Source organism: Physeter macrocephalus, chromosome 9 (genome assembly GCF_002837175.3).
Source record: "Physeter macrocephalus isolate SW-GA chromosome 9, ASM283717v5, whole genome shotgun sequence".
In the NCBI taxonomy this organism is placed as follows: domain Eukaryota; kingdom Metazoa; phylum Chordata; class Mammalia; order Artiodactyla; family Physeteridae; genus Physeter; species Physeter macrocephalus.
Window position 1 is genome coordinate 19,675,829 of NC_041222.1, and position 14,236 is coordinate 19,690,064.

The window sequence follows — 14,236 nt, forward strand, 5'->3', positions numbered from 1 at the left end:
ACTTTCATCCCAGATAACTTCTGGCTGTTCCCAAATATCAAATCCCTGAAGGGACGAGACGTTCCTTCCAGTGCTGAGGAGGTCCAAAAGAATGTGCTGTAAAACTCAAAAGGCATTTCCACAAAGAGCATTCCAAAGATGTCTGAAGAAAGCCAGGGTGCCTGGAAAGCACGGCTTCTCCAGATGACCACCTGGAAGAGGATAGCATCTGTGTTCCTGTCCTGGTTGGCTCTTAAACAATCAGTCCCTTTCCCTGTCAGGCAAAGCTCACAGAGAGGCTTTGGTGTGATAACGTCCCATCTGCTAAGTCAATGAGGGGCAGTTCCAAAGCTCAGAGGATACTTCCTCCATGCAGCCTCAGGGGCCTCTCCAGGCAGTTACACGCTTCTTCCTTCCTGTCCCAAAGCTTTGTGTAAATCTGCATCTCTACTCCCATCTCTACCTCTGCCAACAGACTCTGAGCACGGACCTGAATGGCAGACACTGGATTCATGCATGTCATCACTGGACATTTACCAAGAGACCACCACGTGTTAGCACCGCAGACGCCATGGTGAACGAAACAGTGCTGCAGACTCTCAAGAAAGGCAGACAAACAAGACGTGGCCTAACGCTTATCCTCTGGGAAATACAGGGTGCTTCATGGTTCAACCTGTCCTTGGGGAAGGGCACCTTTTAAGCTAAAATGTGATGTCTATCTTTCCAGAGCCCAGCACAAAGTATGCGTTTAATCTTAAACGTTTCCCTCAGCAAAATCCTCTGTTTGCTGGAGGGCTCACTCGCTGAGGGCAACTGCTCACTAATTTAAGAGAGGCTGTGGCGAACCCGAGCTTGACCATTCGGAAAGGCAACTTGCATCAGGTTCAGCTGGTTACCTCCTTTAGCTGTTTGTGAGACATTTGTGAAGTGGTGGAAAAAGCAGTGGATTTAGAACTCCTTGAGGCTGTGGTCCTGAGGCTTTGTCACCAGCTACATTCGTGAGTTCTTGGGTCACTCGGTGTCTTTTCGTATATTGATGTCACCTTCCAGAGCAAAGGAAGCTATGAAGCCCTGTTCAGACTTAAACGCGTCATTTCTAGCTATCCATCTGTCTAATCTATCACCTAGCTGGTTCCAGCTTTGCAGGAGGAGGACGGGGTGACTAAATTTCGGAGACCTGCTGAGGGCATTGCTTTGTGGGGCCTGTGCCTCAAGCCTTTTGCTGCCTCACATGACATGGATGTGGCAGGGAGGGGGCAGTTTGAATTCCAGGCGGGCTAAAAGGCCTTGGCTGAGAGGCTCTAACAGATTTCACAACACAGCAGGGAAAGGCTTCCCAAGGAGAGACGGGAGAGGGCGGGTGTGCGTGTGGCTGCAATTCTGCACGTTGGACAAGGCCAGGAGAAGGGAGAGTCCCGAAATGCAGGATGAGGTAGGGCGAGAAGACAGTCGGACAGCTCCCCTTATCTCCCTGCCGACAACCGCGCTCCCGCAAGCCGTACCACCTCAAACCGGCCTAGGGCCCTACCTCTGTCCCTCGCCCCCCAACGCGCCCGGAGAGGTGCGGGTGGAGCAGGCCGGCTTGCGCATGCGCGCCGCTGCGGCCAAACACTGAACAGAGCCCATCGCCTCTCCTTTTATCTCCTGTTGTGACTCGGGCTAAACCCGCAGCAGCTTCAGAAGTCCGTAGGCGGCGGGACGCGGTGGAGGTAGGAAGAAAAGAGTCAAGAAACGCTTGAGCCTAGAACTACAACTCCCAGCAGACACCGGGTCGGCCACGCCTTCTTGTGGGCGGGCCCGAGGGGGCCCCGCGGCTTAAAGCGGCGAGATCTCCTCGCCGAAACTGCTGGGCGCTGAGCGCGCGCTTTCTGTCCTGAGCTGGGCAGAGTGGCGAAGCGGTGGTGTCTTTCCGTTTTTGCCGCTTTGTACCCGAACTAGCAAACACCACAAAACAAATAAACTACAGTCAAGCGCGTTTAGAGGCTTCTCTCAGGTTCGGCAACTTGTTGCTCCTGCTTCACAAATTCTGAATTGTCCATTTAGCAAATGAGAACCTAAAAAATAGCTCGTTTGTTAAATTTCTGTAAGATGAATTATTTTCCCAACCATGTAGGAGCAACTTTATTTTCTAGTTTGCAGGTGGCAGTGGCTGATGTTTAGTCTCACTTTTTTTTTTTTGTAAAGACTCAATAAAAGGGGAGTCTTAAATCTTGCAGTAAATCATCCTGAAAAAGTAAAAGCTTATTTGTTGATTTGATAAATGATCTACTTTAATTTTCTAAGTTTTAACTTTTGTGATGAAGTGTCTTTAAAATGCAGCGTACTTGAAATTATGTTTTAAGGTGTAGATTTTAAAATGTACTTTTAATTGTAACCTAATCTTTGAATAGGATGTAGAGGGGTGAGGTTTAAAACTGCTATTCTGCTTCTTGCTGTAGGGAAGAGAAAAGTGATGACCGTTAGCATGAGGAATAGCTACCGGAATAGTGCTATTGGGGTCCTAGGTCCTCATGACTATACTGGGTTTCTTGAACAAAGTAGTTTCTTGTATCAAGAACTGACAGTTTTACTGGGTTAAGGCGCTAAAATTTAAGAACTTTCCTTTTCCCTTCCTACCTCAAGATCTAACCCTGATTTCTCACAGCCACTAATAAGCCACCTCCAAATGCCAACAATGAACTTTTGTTTTTTGCAAACAAATACATTTTAAAGGCCTCAAAGGGAATCAATTCAGAACTTGAATGCAGAATAGTTTTAGAGTTTTTTGGGGGTAGGGGCATGTCACAACTTTAGCCTGCTGAGATTTATGATTATGTATGCTTTCAGTCTGTGTAGTGTGGCATTTGAGGATAATATGAAATTGGCCAACTTTGCCAAAAATTAACAATCTGTGTAATTTTTATTTGTTCTTTGTGTGGCGGGAGCTCAGCAATAGGCATACTGAAAACTGGTAATAATAGTTGGTGTATAGTGATTTTTGAGAAGACTAGAGTGTAGCTATTATGCTCTAAACAAACCCTCCATACATTCTGAAACATTAAATAGGGGAGAAAGCAATACTCGTGATATTTGGTAATATTTAAAATTTCCCCAGATCTCAAATGTTCCCTTTACAGTCACGAACAGAACATGTTTTCTGGCTATCAGCTCTTTAAACATTCAGTTTCTCAAGTCTTAGCCAGCAGAGTAAGACAAGACAGCATAAGATATAAGACAATGTTACTGTGTACAAGAAAATTTCAAGAGAATGTACAGAGTATTAACACTTTTAAGAGAAGGCAGCTGGAAATAAGGGCAATATATAGTAATCAAATTTGTTCCCATTATCACAAACAAAGGACAAACATCAATTTGACAAAAGATGCCACTTACAGTAGCAACAAAAACATTAGGAACCTAGAATAAATCTTAAAAAAAGATGTGCAGGATTTTAATGAAGGGAAGTATAACACTTTGTTGAAAAACATTAAGAAAACATTTATAAATGGATGGATACATTGTGTTCATGGATGAAAGGACTCTATATTCTTAAAGCTGTCAATTCTCCACAAATCTATACCTTTAATGTAACCCAAATCAAATTCTTATTGCATTTTTAGTGTATGTATGTTTACATACACTAGGTAAATATTTAGTGTATTGAGAATTCTGTGTGTGACTTGACAAGCTTATTTTAAAATATATTTGGAAGATCAATGGTTCATGAATAACAAATTTTTAAAGAATAAGGTGGGGACCCTACTACATATCAAGACTTCTTATAAAACTGTAGTAATAAGACAATGTGGTATTGTTGCTGGAATAGGCAAATAGAGAACAGGTCAGGGCCTGTGCATATAGGAGGGCTTATGTGATATGTCACTGGGAGAAGATGGACTATTCAATAAATGGTGCTTAGAACATTTAGTTAACCACATGAAAAAAAAATCTCTCTCAACTTACTAACTAAATAAACAAATAAATACATTCTGATGGATTAGAGACAAATTTGAAAAGCAAAACTTTAAAAATTTTAGATGTTCTGCTATATATCTTTATGAACTTGGTCTAAGAAAGGATTTCTTAAACAAGCTACATAAAGTTTAAACCATGAAGGAAAAGATAGGTAAATCTGAGTATATTAAAAACAAGTAAGTGGGAATTCCCTGGTAGTGCAGTGGTTAAGACTTGGGCTTTCACTGCTGTGGACCTGGTTTTGATCCCTGGTCGGGGAACTAAGATCCCTCAAGTCGCACAGTGTGGCCAAAAAAAAAAAAAAATAAAAGCAAGTAAGCAAACAAAACTTTTGTACATTAGAAAACACAAGTGAAATGGCAAGGCACACACTGGGAAGACATTTACAACTCAAAGAGAGACAAAAGATTAGTATTCAGAATATTTAACTACTAAAAATCACTTAAAACAAAGACAAATGTTACAGTGTAATGATACAATATAATAGTGAACTAAGATATGACTTGGCAATTCCCAGCAGAGGAAAACCGAATGGCTGATAGTGAGATGTTCAACCTCCCTGGTAATCAGGGAAATACTGATTAAAACAAGAAGACATCGTTTCACATTTATCTGATTGGAAAAATTAGTAAGACCAATAATATCCAATGTTTTCAAAAATGTCAAGCAACAGGAACTCTCATTTACTGCTGATGTTAGTGTAAATTGGTTGAGTTTGACAGTATCATGAAAAGTCAAGATTACCAAGCAATTCCACTTTGGACATACATTCTAGAGAAACTCTTGTATGTATGCATAAAATGACATGTTGGAAAATATTCATAGCAACAACAATGATGATAATCCAAAATAGAAAACAATGAAAGTGTCCCTCAAGAGAAGAATGGATGAGTAAGCCAAGTCATTCAATGGAATACTATAAAGCAGTGAAAATGAATGAATTAGAACTGCATTATCAACATGTATACATCTCAAAAAACATGATTTGTGCAAGAAGAACAAGTTATAGAATGATGTATACAATGTCAGCATGTTACCATTTACAAAAAGTTTGGAACATATGAAACAATACTAGTTATGATTATGGACACTTTCATATGTAGAGAAAGTATAAAAAAATACATAGGATTAATAAACAGCAAATGCAAGGGGAAGGAAGGAAGTAAAATTGGAAGGAGCTTCAAATGTGTCTGTAACATATTATTCCCTTATTTCTTGAAATTGTCCATTTAAAAAAGGAAAGAAAAAGATGGACTGACCTGTCTGGTGAACTGAAGTTACACTTACATTTTCAAATAACTTTCTGAGTTTCCTTTATAATTCAATCCAATGAGCCATCACTCTCTCTCCATAGGATCCCTTGGCATAGAGGACTAAGGCATGGTGGGGTCTTGCTGACAGCCATCTGCCCAGCTTTCTACCTCCACATTTCTACAGCGCAGTGGGACTAGTGGAGATAACATGCTTAGCTGGCATTGAGGAGTTTAAATCTGGCTGAGAATCCTTATTCTAGGAGCAGGATGGGTGCAGCCTGAGAGCATGGCTCTCTACCGCTGATCTCTGGTGGAGGCCAATAAAAGCTGCCATTTTAAGCACTTAAACACCTCATCTCTCTGTAGGCATCTTCCAATCAAAATGGGCAAATTAATCTATTAAATCCCAGACGCTAGTGGATGGCAGCTGAGCCAAATTCTTGAATGAGGGTCTCTTCCCCCCTCTTTAATTGGTTTTCAGTTTTAGAAAAGGTGCTTTTGGGGGTAGGCATAATGGGTGAAGGTGGTCAAAAGGTACAAACTTCCAGTTATAAAATAAATAAGTCCTGGGGATGCAATGTACAGCATGATGACTATAGCTAATAATATCGTATTGTATATTTGAAGGTTGCTAAGAGAGTAGATCTTAAAAGTTCTCATCACAAGAAAAAATATTTTTTGTAACTATGTATGGTGATGGACTTATTTGTGGTGATTATTTTGCAACATACACATATATCAGATCATTATGTTGTACACCTGAATTAATATTATGTTATATGGCAATTATATCTCATTTTTTTAAAAGGTGCTTTTAGAATCATTTGTTAAAGGGTTGAAATGACAAGAAAGCCACCTGCAGAGAACATAATATACCTTGCTTTACTAAAGATACTTAACTGTGAAAATTCAATTTGGCTGAAAAGTTTTAATCCTTGTTTTCTTATTATTTTGGCAGCACAAGTCACTATCATTGGCTATTGAAAAGTGTATCCAGTCTTTTTTTGTCCAAAACAAGAGCGCCTCGTAGGACGTATTGGCTCTTTACCACCTTCACCTTCATACCTTGACTCACAGGTCCTCCTGGATTCTCAAGTGATGCATATGACCTTGGAATGCTTTTCCATTTACCAGCAAACAAAGCTTATTAATTAGACACCCACACTGGCACAATGCTCCATTGAGCACCTGATAGATAAGTTTTAAAAAGACACTGTTTTTGCCTCACAGGGCTATAAACTTAAGTAGTGCCAGTTGTACAGGCTGTTGGCTCTTCATCTTTGACCACACTGTCACTGCTCAACCCTTCCTAACCTCCAGATTGCTGGAGATGTTTGAGCCCAGGACTGTAGGGTCTCCACCATCTCCCTGAGCCATGAAGCAGGCATTCACTACATACTTTGGCTGAAGGTGGTAGGAAAGAGTTTCTCTGTCTTTAGGAAGAGTCTACTAAGCCTTTGCCATGGGCAATTGGCTTTTTACCTTCTCAGCTGTTTTTTTGTTTGTTTTTCTTTTTAATTTTTTTTGCTTTTTTCCTTTTAATTTTTAAAGAATAGGTGACAGACAATATATTAGTTTCAGGTGTACAACGTAGTGATTTAACATTTACATACATTACAAATAGATCACCAAAAGTCTAGTAACCATCTGTCACCATACAAAGTGAGTACAATATTATTGACTACATTCCCTATGCTGTGCATTACCTCCCCACGACTTATTTATTTCATAGCTGGAAGTTTGTACCTCCTAATCCCCTTCACTTAGTTGTCTCAACACCCCTTCCACCTTCTCAGCTGGTTTTAATCACATGGTCTTCTATGGGCAAAAAGCCAGCTATAGCTTGTTTCCGTAGAATTGCACCCAGGGAAGGGGAAGTAGTCCATTTTAGACCACAGTATAGAGCTCCGCCAAGCAAAAGTCACAAAGGCAAGACCCGGAGCTAATAACCACCCCCAACATACACACTTGAATTCATTTTATGGGGCTTTTTCCTGTAAGTAATAAAGCCACAAAGCATTCACCTGTGTAAACATGATTAAGCTCTAGTATCATACAACTGAAATAAATACCAGCAGTTGAGAGAAAAAAAGTTCTTGGTTAACAGAGATATGATAAACACAGTTTAATATGAGGATTCGATTTCCACCAAAAAAAGGAGAGTGATGGTCTTAAGAGTGGGTTTCTATCTTCCAGCTTGTTACTTTAGTTAATCATTTTATAGCCCAGGCTGCCTCTGTCTTGGTGAGCCTGACTTCCATGGTTTCAGACTCCCAGACAAGTGAGGAGAAGGACTTAGCTCTCTCGAGGAGTTGATGTGGTGGGCCTTTCTAGTTTGAAAGAACAGGCATTCAGGCAACTGGTAGTGAGGGTCATGGTGACTTGTGCAGCCGTGTGTGGGGTTAGAGGGGGCCTGTCAGCAAAAGGCACTGGATGCCCCGTCATCTTCCCAGGAAGTTGTGAGAATTCGGTTTTATTTCTCTATTTTTTGCTGGTGGAATGTAAAGTATTATTAGTCATTAGATGCCAACTCACCACATGCATAGTGGACTCCATGGTGAATGGGGGAGGGGAGAATTTATTTCTTTGGTTTCATTCTCCCATTTAGAGAGCTAGGAAATTAAATGGGCTTCACAGCATGGTCATTTCTGATTTGCAAACACTCTATTCACGTGATATAAAAAAGAACAATTTCCTTCTTTCTTTTCTTCTTTCCATTTTTTCTCTCCCCTACTTCTCTCCGCCCTTCCTTCGCATTCACCTAATCATCCATCCATCCACCCAACCGTCCACCCAATATTGACTGAGTACTTTCTATGCACCACGCTCCTTAGACCAGTAGTTATGGTCCAGGAATAGAGAGGGTGGAGGCCTATTCAAGGGCAGGGGCAGTGGGGATAGAGGGTATGGCAGAGAAATGAGGGAGCTGACAAGACATGACACCCAGTAGTAGGTGAAGGGTGGTGATGGAGTCAAAGATAACTTCTGACTGGAAGCCTTCCCCGCCCCCTCCATTTTGCAGAGTTCTACAGTCTCTGCCGGTAACTCTGGAACTTGGGTACCACCTGGAACAAACAAATGTAGTAAGTACTGCAATCTTTCTACATGTAATTTATAATGCATAGACATGCCGCCCCAAGGTTCTGCTGGGCAAAGTTTCACTTGATATCTATAGTCAACCAATATGCTACCACACAATGATTGTGTATCAGTTTACATAATTAAAAGCTATAAGAAGCTTAAATGGCTGAAAAGTATAAATTTTAACGAAATTATTGAACCCCCAAAATCATATAAGAAAAACTAGCAAAACACAAAAGAATCAGATAGTCCAGGAGACCAACTCTAAAGACAGAGAACATTGATGAAAGAGAGAAGGTATTGGAAATGAGACACATAAAAATGCCTTGGGACCAATCATATAGAAATGCTGAGGGCAAATCATTAGCAAACCTGGAAAAGCATTGCAATAAATATTTGTTATTACAAAGAGCACCTCAATGCAGGGGTTAAAAGTGTACACTAAAGACTGTCACAGTAGGAGGATTTCTCTGGACCGTCTGTTTGAGGCACTTACTCTATCATAAGAGCTTTTACAGGAGACACAGGCAGAGCTCAGAGATGCAGAGAATATGCACAGGAAGACAGCTCAGTACAGACATCTCTATGTGGCTGAATCTAATCACAAAGAACCATAGGTTGCTCTCTCAGGAGCCTGATTATTGAACTCATTCAGTGCATCTAAGAACATAACTGCTAATTTTGTTTATAATGAAATGCATGAATAAATAAATGCATTAATACTCTAGTAAAATCTATTAAAGTATGATGGCTGGTGGAGGTGCAAAGCATCAGAGGAGGACAGGGAAGGGAGAGTATTCAGCTGGGAAGGGCTGTGGTACCACACTGGTTGTTACCCTCCGTGTCCCGGGATGTGGCACAGATATTTACACCGGCCAAGGAAGGCTGACATTCTCCCCCTGCGTGTTCTGCTTCCTAGGGCAGGCACATCTAGTAATTTCAGAACAATTTCTAGTAATGAGAATGAAAGCAAAAATAACAAGAGAGGGGAATGCAGCTAGCCGAAGTGGAAGGTAAGTCACCGGAATCCCAATCCAGCAGGCTTCCTTCTACCTCACACAGCGACTTAAAACTCTTGCTTCATTTATTTTTATATACATCAAAATCCACTCTTTTTAGTGTTCAGTTCTATAGATTCTGAAAAACACACAGAGTCATGCAACCATCACCAAAATTAAGATGCAGAACCGATCCATCACCCCCCAGAGTACCCTGTGCTGCCCCTCTGTAGTCAACCCTTCCTCCCACCTTTAACCCTGGAAACCAGTGATCTCGTCTCTGCTCTTTAGTCTTTTCCAGAATGACATGCAAGTGGAATTATATAGTAGCATAGCAGCTTTTTAATTAGGGGATTTAAAACAAAGCGAAACAACAAGAACAAAGCCAGAGCCTATTCCCTGAATATTCTAGTCAAGCAAAATTTACTGTGCCAGACTCCTCACATCTTCCTAATGCTTCTCAAAATATTTTTCCTGATTGAAGGAACTTTTGTTTCTCTTTCTCCCGGTCCCAACCCTCAGTTTGCTTAAGAATTTGGGGGCAGCTTTGCAGTTGTTTCCTGTGTGGCGATGGTTGTGTGTTTGACTCTACAGAGAGACCAGCTTTGCAATATTCTGTCTGGAAAAGAGGCAGTGTTGTGTTTTTTCTAGAAATGTTATAAATTAAGTCTGAACTAAAGAGGAGAGCTCATTTCATGGAGTTCCATTAGGATTTTCTTGACAGAGCACAGACAAGAAGGGTGTGGGAAGCACAGTGAAGCACGTAAAAATTATTAAAACTCTAAGCGTCCTCTTGTATGAAGGTCAACTTCATACATAAAGGTACATAAAATCCCTGAAACATAAAACTGTGAGGCATGCAAAGGAGAGCCAACACCTGTGGGTTTGTTGGGATATGCACACAAACGCCATGAGGCAGACAGGCCAGCTCTAGGCACAGCATGAGTTCATCGCCTAACTCTCCATCACCCTCTCTACTCTGGCTCTTCATGATCCAGAACACATTAACTATAAAAACAAATGGTACGAGAGCTAGATTTTACCTTAAATTTCCTTTGGCTATTATTGACTATTACTGGTAATAATAAATATTATTATTATTTATTAAAAATGGGTTCAGGGATATGGATTTGTTTTGTTCCATTCCATGAAGTATGGAAATGATAGCACTACCTACTGGGGATAAGGATGGAGTGAAACATAGGCTGCTTCCTGTCTCCTCCATCTTCACTGGTAGTACTTATTGTGCATCCTCTCTGGACTAGGATAGTTGCTGTTTGGCTGGTGCTGTCTTAGTATAGTTAACTTCTTTCCATTGCGTCACCTTGCTTTCCCAGCCTATTATTAAATCATTTGCATCAAACCGCTATGTATGCCTGCTGGTTGGGGCTCCGCCATTGTGCTTATCACCAGTATTAGACAGAAGAGCAGTGAAGGGCACCGAGGGAAACACTATATAAACACAGTGTTGGAGATAGTGGCCTGGTGACCCATGGGGACAACATATGCATAAGATCCCTGTATTTTCTCAACTCTCAATTTGTGACAAAATCAAGGTCCCGACAAGACATTAATATATATTTTTATTTGTGAATGTATTATATACAAAGTCTTACCCAAATATCTTATGATTTACTAATAAAAATAAAATAAAATGCAGTTCTACATGCAATAAATCTAACTTTTAATATAGAAAAAAGTAAATTCATGAAAACGATGGGTTTGATGTACAATCTCTGGCATCAGGTGGTGAAACAGATGGTTTGTAAGCACATAGCAAAGAAAACAGCATGGGTTTACTAAGAGCAAGCCATGCTAAACCAACCTTGTTTCCGATTATGATAGGGTTGACACTGATAGAAAGGAGAAATTCCTTAAAATCAGTGTATCTTGATTTCAGTAAGGTTAAAATGTTTCCTTGAGGACAAGATGGAGAAAAGTCACCTAGATGGTAATGCAGTAGAGCTGTTGCTGGTTAAACAAGTGGTTAATGAGCCAGGGCACCCTCGAGGGAGGTATATAGTGGTATGTCATAGGACTCTAATTGTTCCCTGATTTTATCAATAACTTGAATGAAATCTGTACATACCTTTACTCAACGTTTTCAGAGATATTGAGTACAATGAATATCAAAATCAAGAGTTTTTAAGAAGAAAAAAGCAGACTGGAACAACTCCTCAAACTAATAAAAGATTTTTAATAAAGACAAATGTAAAGTCCTAAACCTGTGCTTTAAAAAATGCACAAGTATAGAATGGGGGTAATTTACTTCTTGTTAGTTCATGAAGAGAAGACATGGATATTTAAGTCAGTTTCAAAAGTAATGTGAGTCAACTGTATAAAATGGTTGCTGAATAATAGAAGAATAGTATTGGTATCAGATGGAAATGGCCACCCCGCTGTACTTTCTTTTTTTTTTTTTAAGGATTGGATTTTTTAAAAATTAATTAATTTATTTGTTTATTTTTGGCTGCATTGGGTCTTCCTTGCTGCGCGCGGGTTTTCTCTAGTTGTAACGAGCCGGGACTACTCTTTGTTGCAGCGCACGGGCTTCTCATTGTGGTCACTTCTCTTGTTGCAAAGCATGGACTCTAGGTGCGCCTGCTTCAGTAGTTGTGGCTCGTGGGCTCTAGAGCGCGGGCTCAGTAGTTGTGGCGCAAGGGCTTGATTGCTCCACAGCATGTGGGATCTTCCCGGACCAGGGCTCAAACCCATGTCCCCTGCATTGGCAGGCGGATTCTTAACCACTGCGCCACCAGGGAAGTCTCCAGCTGTAATTTCTAATAGTCACACGCATCAGTAGAATTGTTTCTAGAACCATGTGTCTGGTTTTAGGAAAGACATTAACAAACTGGAGCAGATTCTGAGGATCTGACTGTGCTGATTTGAGTCTGAAGATCCCATCGTGGGACAAATGGGGGAAAGAAGCAACATGTACTGAATGTCTACTTAGAGCAGAAGAGAGAAGGCAAAAAGGCTGGAGGTAAAAAGGAGGATGGAATAAGAATAGGTGAGCTTCCTACGGGTTTAAATATAATAATAAGTAACTGTGTAGGAAGTGGCTCCAGAACACAAGTTATCTAGGATAGGGAAAGAGTCAAGTAGGACATTCTACTCCTCTCTTGCCCTGAATAAGGGTGAGGAGTGTGTGTGTGTGTGTGCAGATAAGTAGGTCGCTAGGTGGTGATGAGAGTGTATGTCTTAGGCAATTTGTGCTGCTGTAACAAAATAACACAGACTGGGTGGCTTATAAACAACAGAAATGTATTTCTCACAGTTTTGGAGGCTAGAAGTTTGCAGTCCGGGTGCCAGCATGATTAAGTTTTGGTGAGGGCCTCTGCCAGGTCACAGACTGCTGTCCTTTTGGTGTACCCTCCCATGGCAGAAAGAGGGTGACAGAGCTCTCTGGGGTCCCTTGTATAAGGACAGTATTCCCATTCAGGAGAACTCCACCCTCATGACCTAATTACCTCCCAGAGGCCCCACCTCCTAATACCATGACCTTGAGGCTTAGGATTTCAACCTATGAATTGGGGTGGGGCTGGACACAGACATCTAGTCCATAGCAGCATGTGCTCCTTCTCCCCCTGCTCCAGTAATGGCTTCCCTCAGGACAATCCAAGTTGTCCTCATCATTCCATGTTCACTCTTGTCACTAATTTAGTGCCAAGCCTCATGGTAGGAATTGGAGATACAAGGTTGAATAAATCCATTTTCTACATAAAATGAGCTCACAGTCTGGGGGGGCAAATGGGCATGGTGCCTGCAAGTCGGCCCACTGAGCTGAGAAGCCAAGTTAGGAGTCTAGGGTCACTAAGTCCTCAGGGCAGTGACTAAGAGTCATCTGCAGAGACTTTCAGAGCTGGAGAGGATTTTGGACACTTGCTTGGTGCATAGTTTTCAGACAGTGCCTGGTGGAATCCTTGGCCTTTTGCAAAGCTTTCTTAGGGGTTGCTGTGTGTGAGAGGGAGATCGAATCAGGAGATATCTGGGGTCCTCCCTTACTCACAGTTCAAGTGGAGCAGCTCTACTTCTGTTTTATTTGTTCGTTATCCATAGATGAATTAACTTGCAGAAAGCGTACTGCTACTGCTAAGAACTGAACCACACCCTAAGGCCACACAGGAGAAGAGTGAACAGCGGCCAAAAGATATTGTGATTTGCTTGATGTGATTACAGAAATGTTTTTGTTGTATACCTACTATGTGCTTATAAAGACTATTCATTCAGTGGTTTATTGAAATACCTAATAAGCCAAGATCCTATGTGCTTCTAAAATTATCCTAAGATTTTTCCTCAGAAGTTTAGCTTTTTCGTAAAATGCCACACTCCATAAGGGCAAGAATTTTGCCCTACTCATTTTTGTTTCTCAAATGAATAACACTGTGCCTGATACATATGAGCATTCCAAATGTTTGCTGAATATATGAGGAAGGAATTAAAATAATGTATTAATTGGACCCAGAACAGATCTTCTAACTGATTATGGAAAAATAAAATAAAATTCTGAAAACTTGATTCAATTTTCATGAACCTAATAAGCTGAAAATATATATATAGATACATTACACTGCATTAGCAGTAACTATAGCAATCAAACTACATATTGATTGGTGTTGGAGAAGACTGAACATTTGGCTCTGAAGCAGTGTTGTTTCTTTCATCTGTGTGCACCCAGTCTCCCATCCCTTCTTAGTGAATCCTGGAATCTAAGTCATACATAATAATAGAATTCTGCCAAGGATACTTCTCACAGGAGGGATATGTAACTTCCTTTCCTGTGATGCACTGACTCACTAAACAGCTACTCTTGTGAATTCCAATTAGCAACAGCTTTTGTTCTTTCTGGTCAGACTTTTTGGCAAATATAAAATCTTCAAGATTCCTTTAGCCATTTCTAAGTGTAGGCTGGAGGCATTCAGACACGCCCAGAGGCACTCAGTAACCAACTGATCCATGAAGGTCTGGCTT

At 40.9% G+C, this 14,236-nt stretch overlaps 1 long non-coding RNA gene across 2 annotated transcripts; it reads left to right on the forward strand.

The window, feature by feature from the left end:
- The first annotated feature begins 1,316 nt into the window (after nt 1-1,316).
- LOC114486924 (uncharacterized) lies at nt 1,317-13,725 on the forward strand. 2 transcript variants are annotated; one of them, XR_003681365.1, is made up of 4 exons: nt 1,317-1,688; nt 8,209-8,269; nt 12,101-12,248; nt 13,325-13,725. It is a non-coding gene; the product is annotated as an uncharacterized lncRNA (long non-coding RNA). The 2 variants fall into 2 exon arrangements; XR_003681366.1 differs by having other exon boundaries at nt 1,317-1,411.
- The last annotated feature ends 511 nt before the right edge of the window (nt 13,726-14,236 follow it).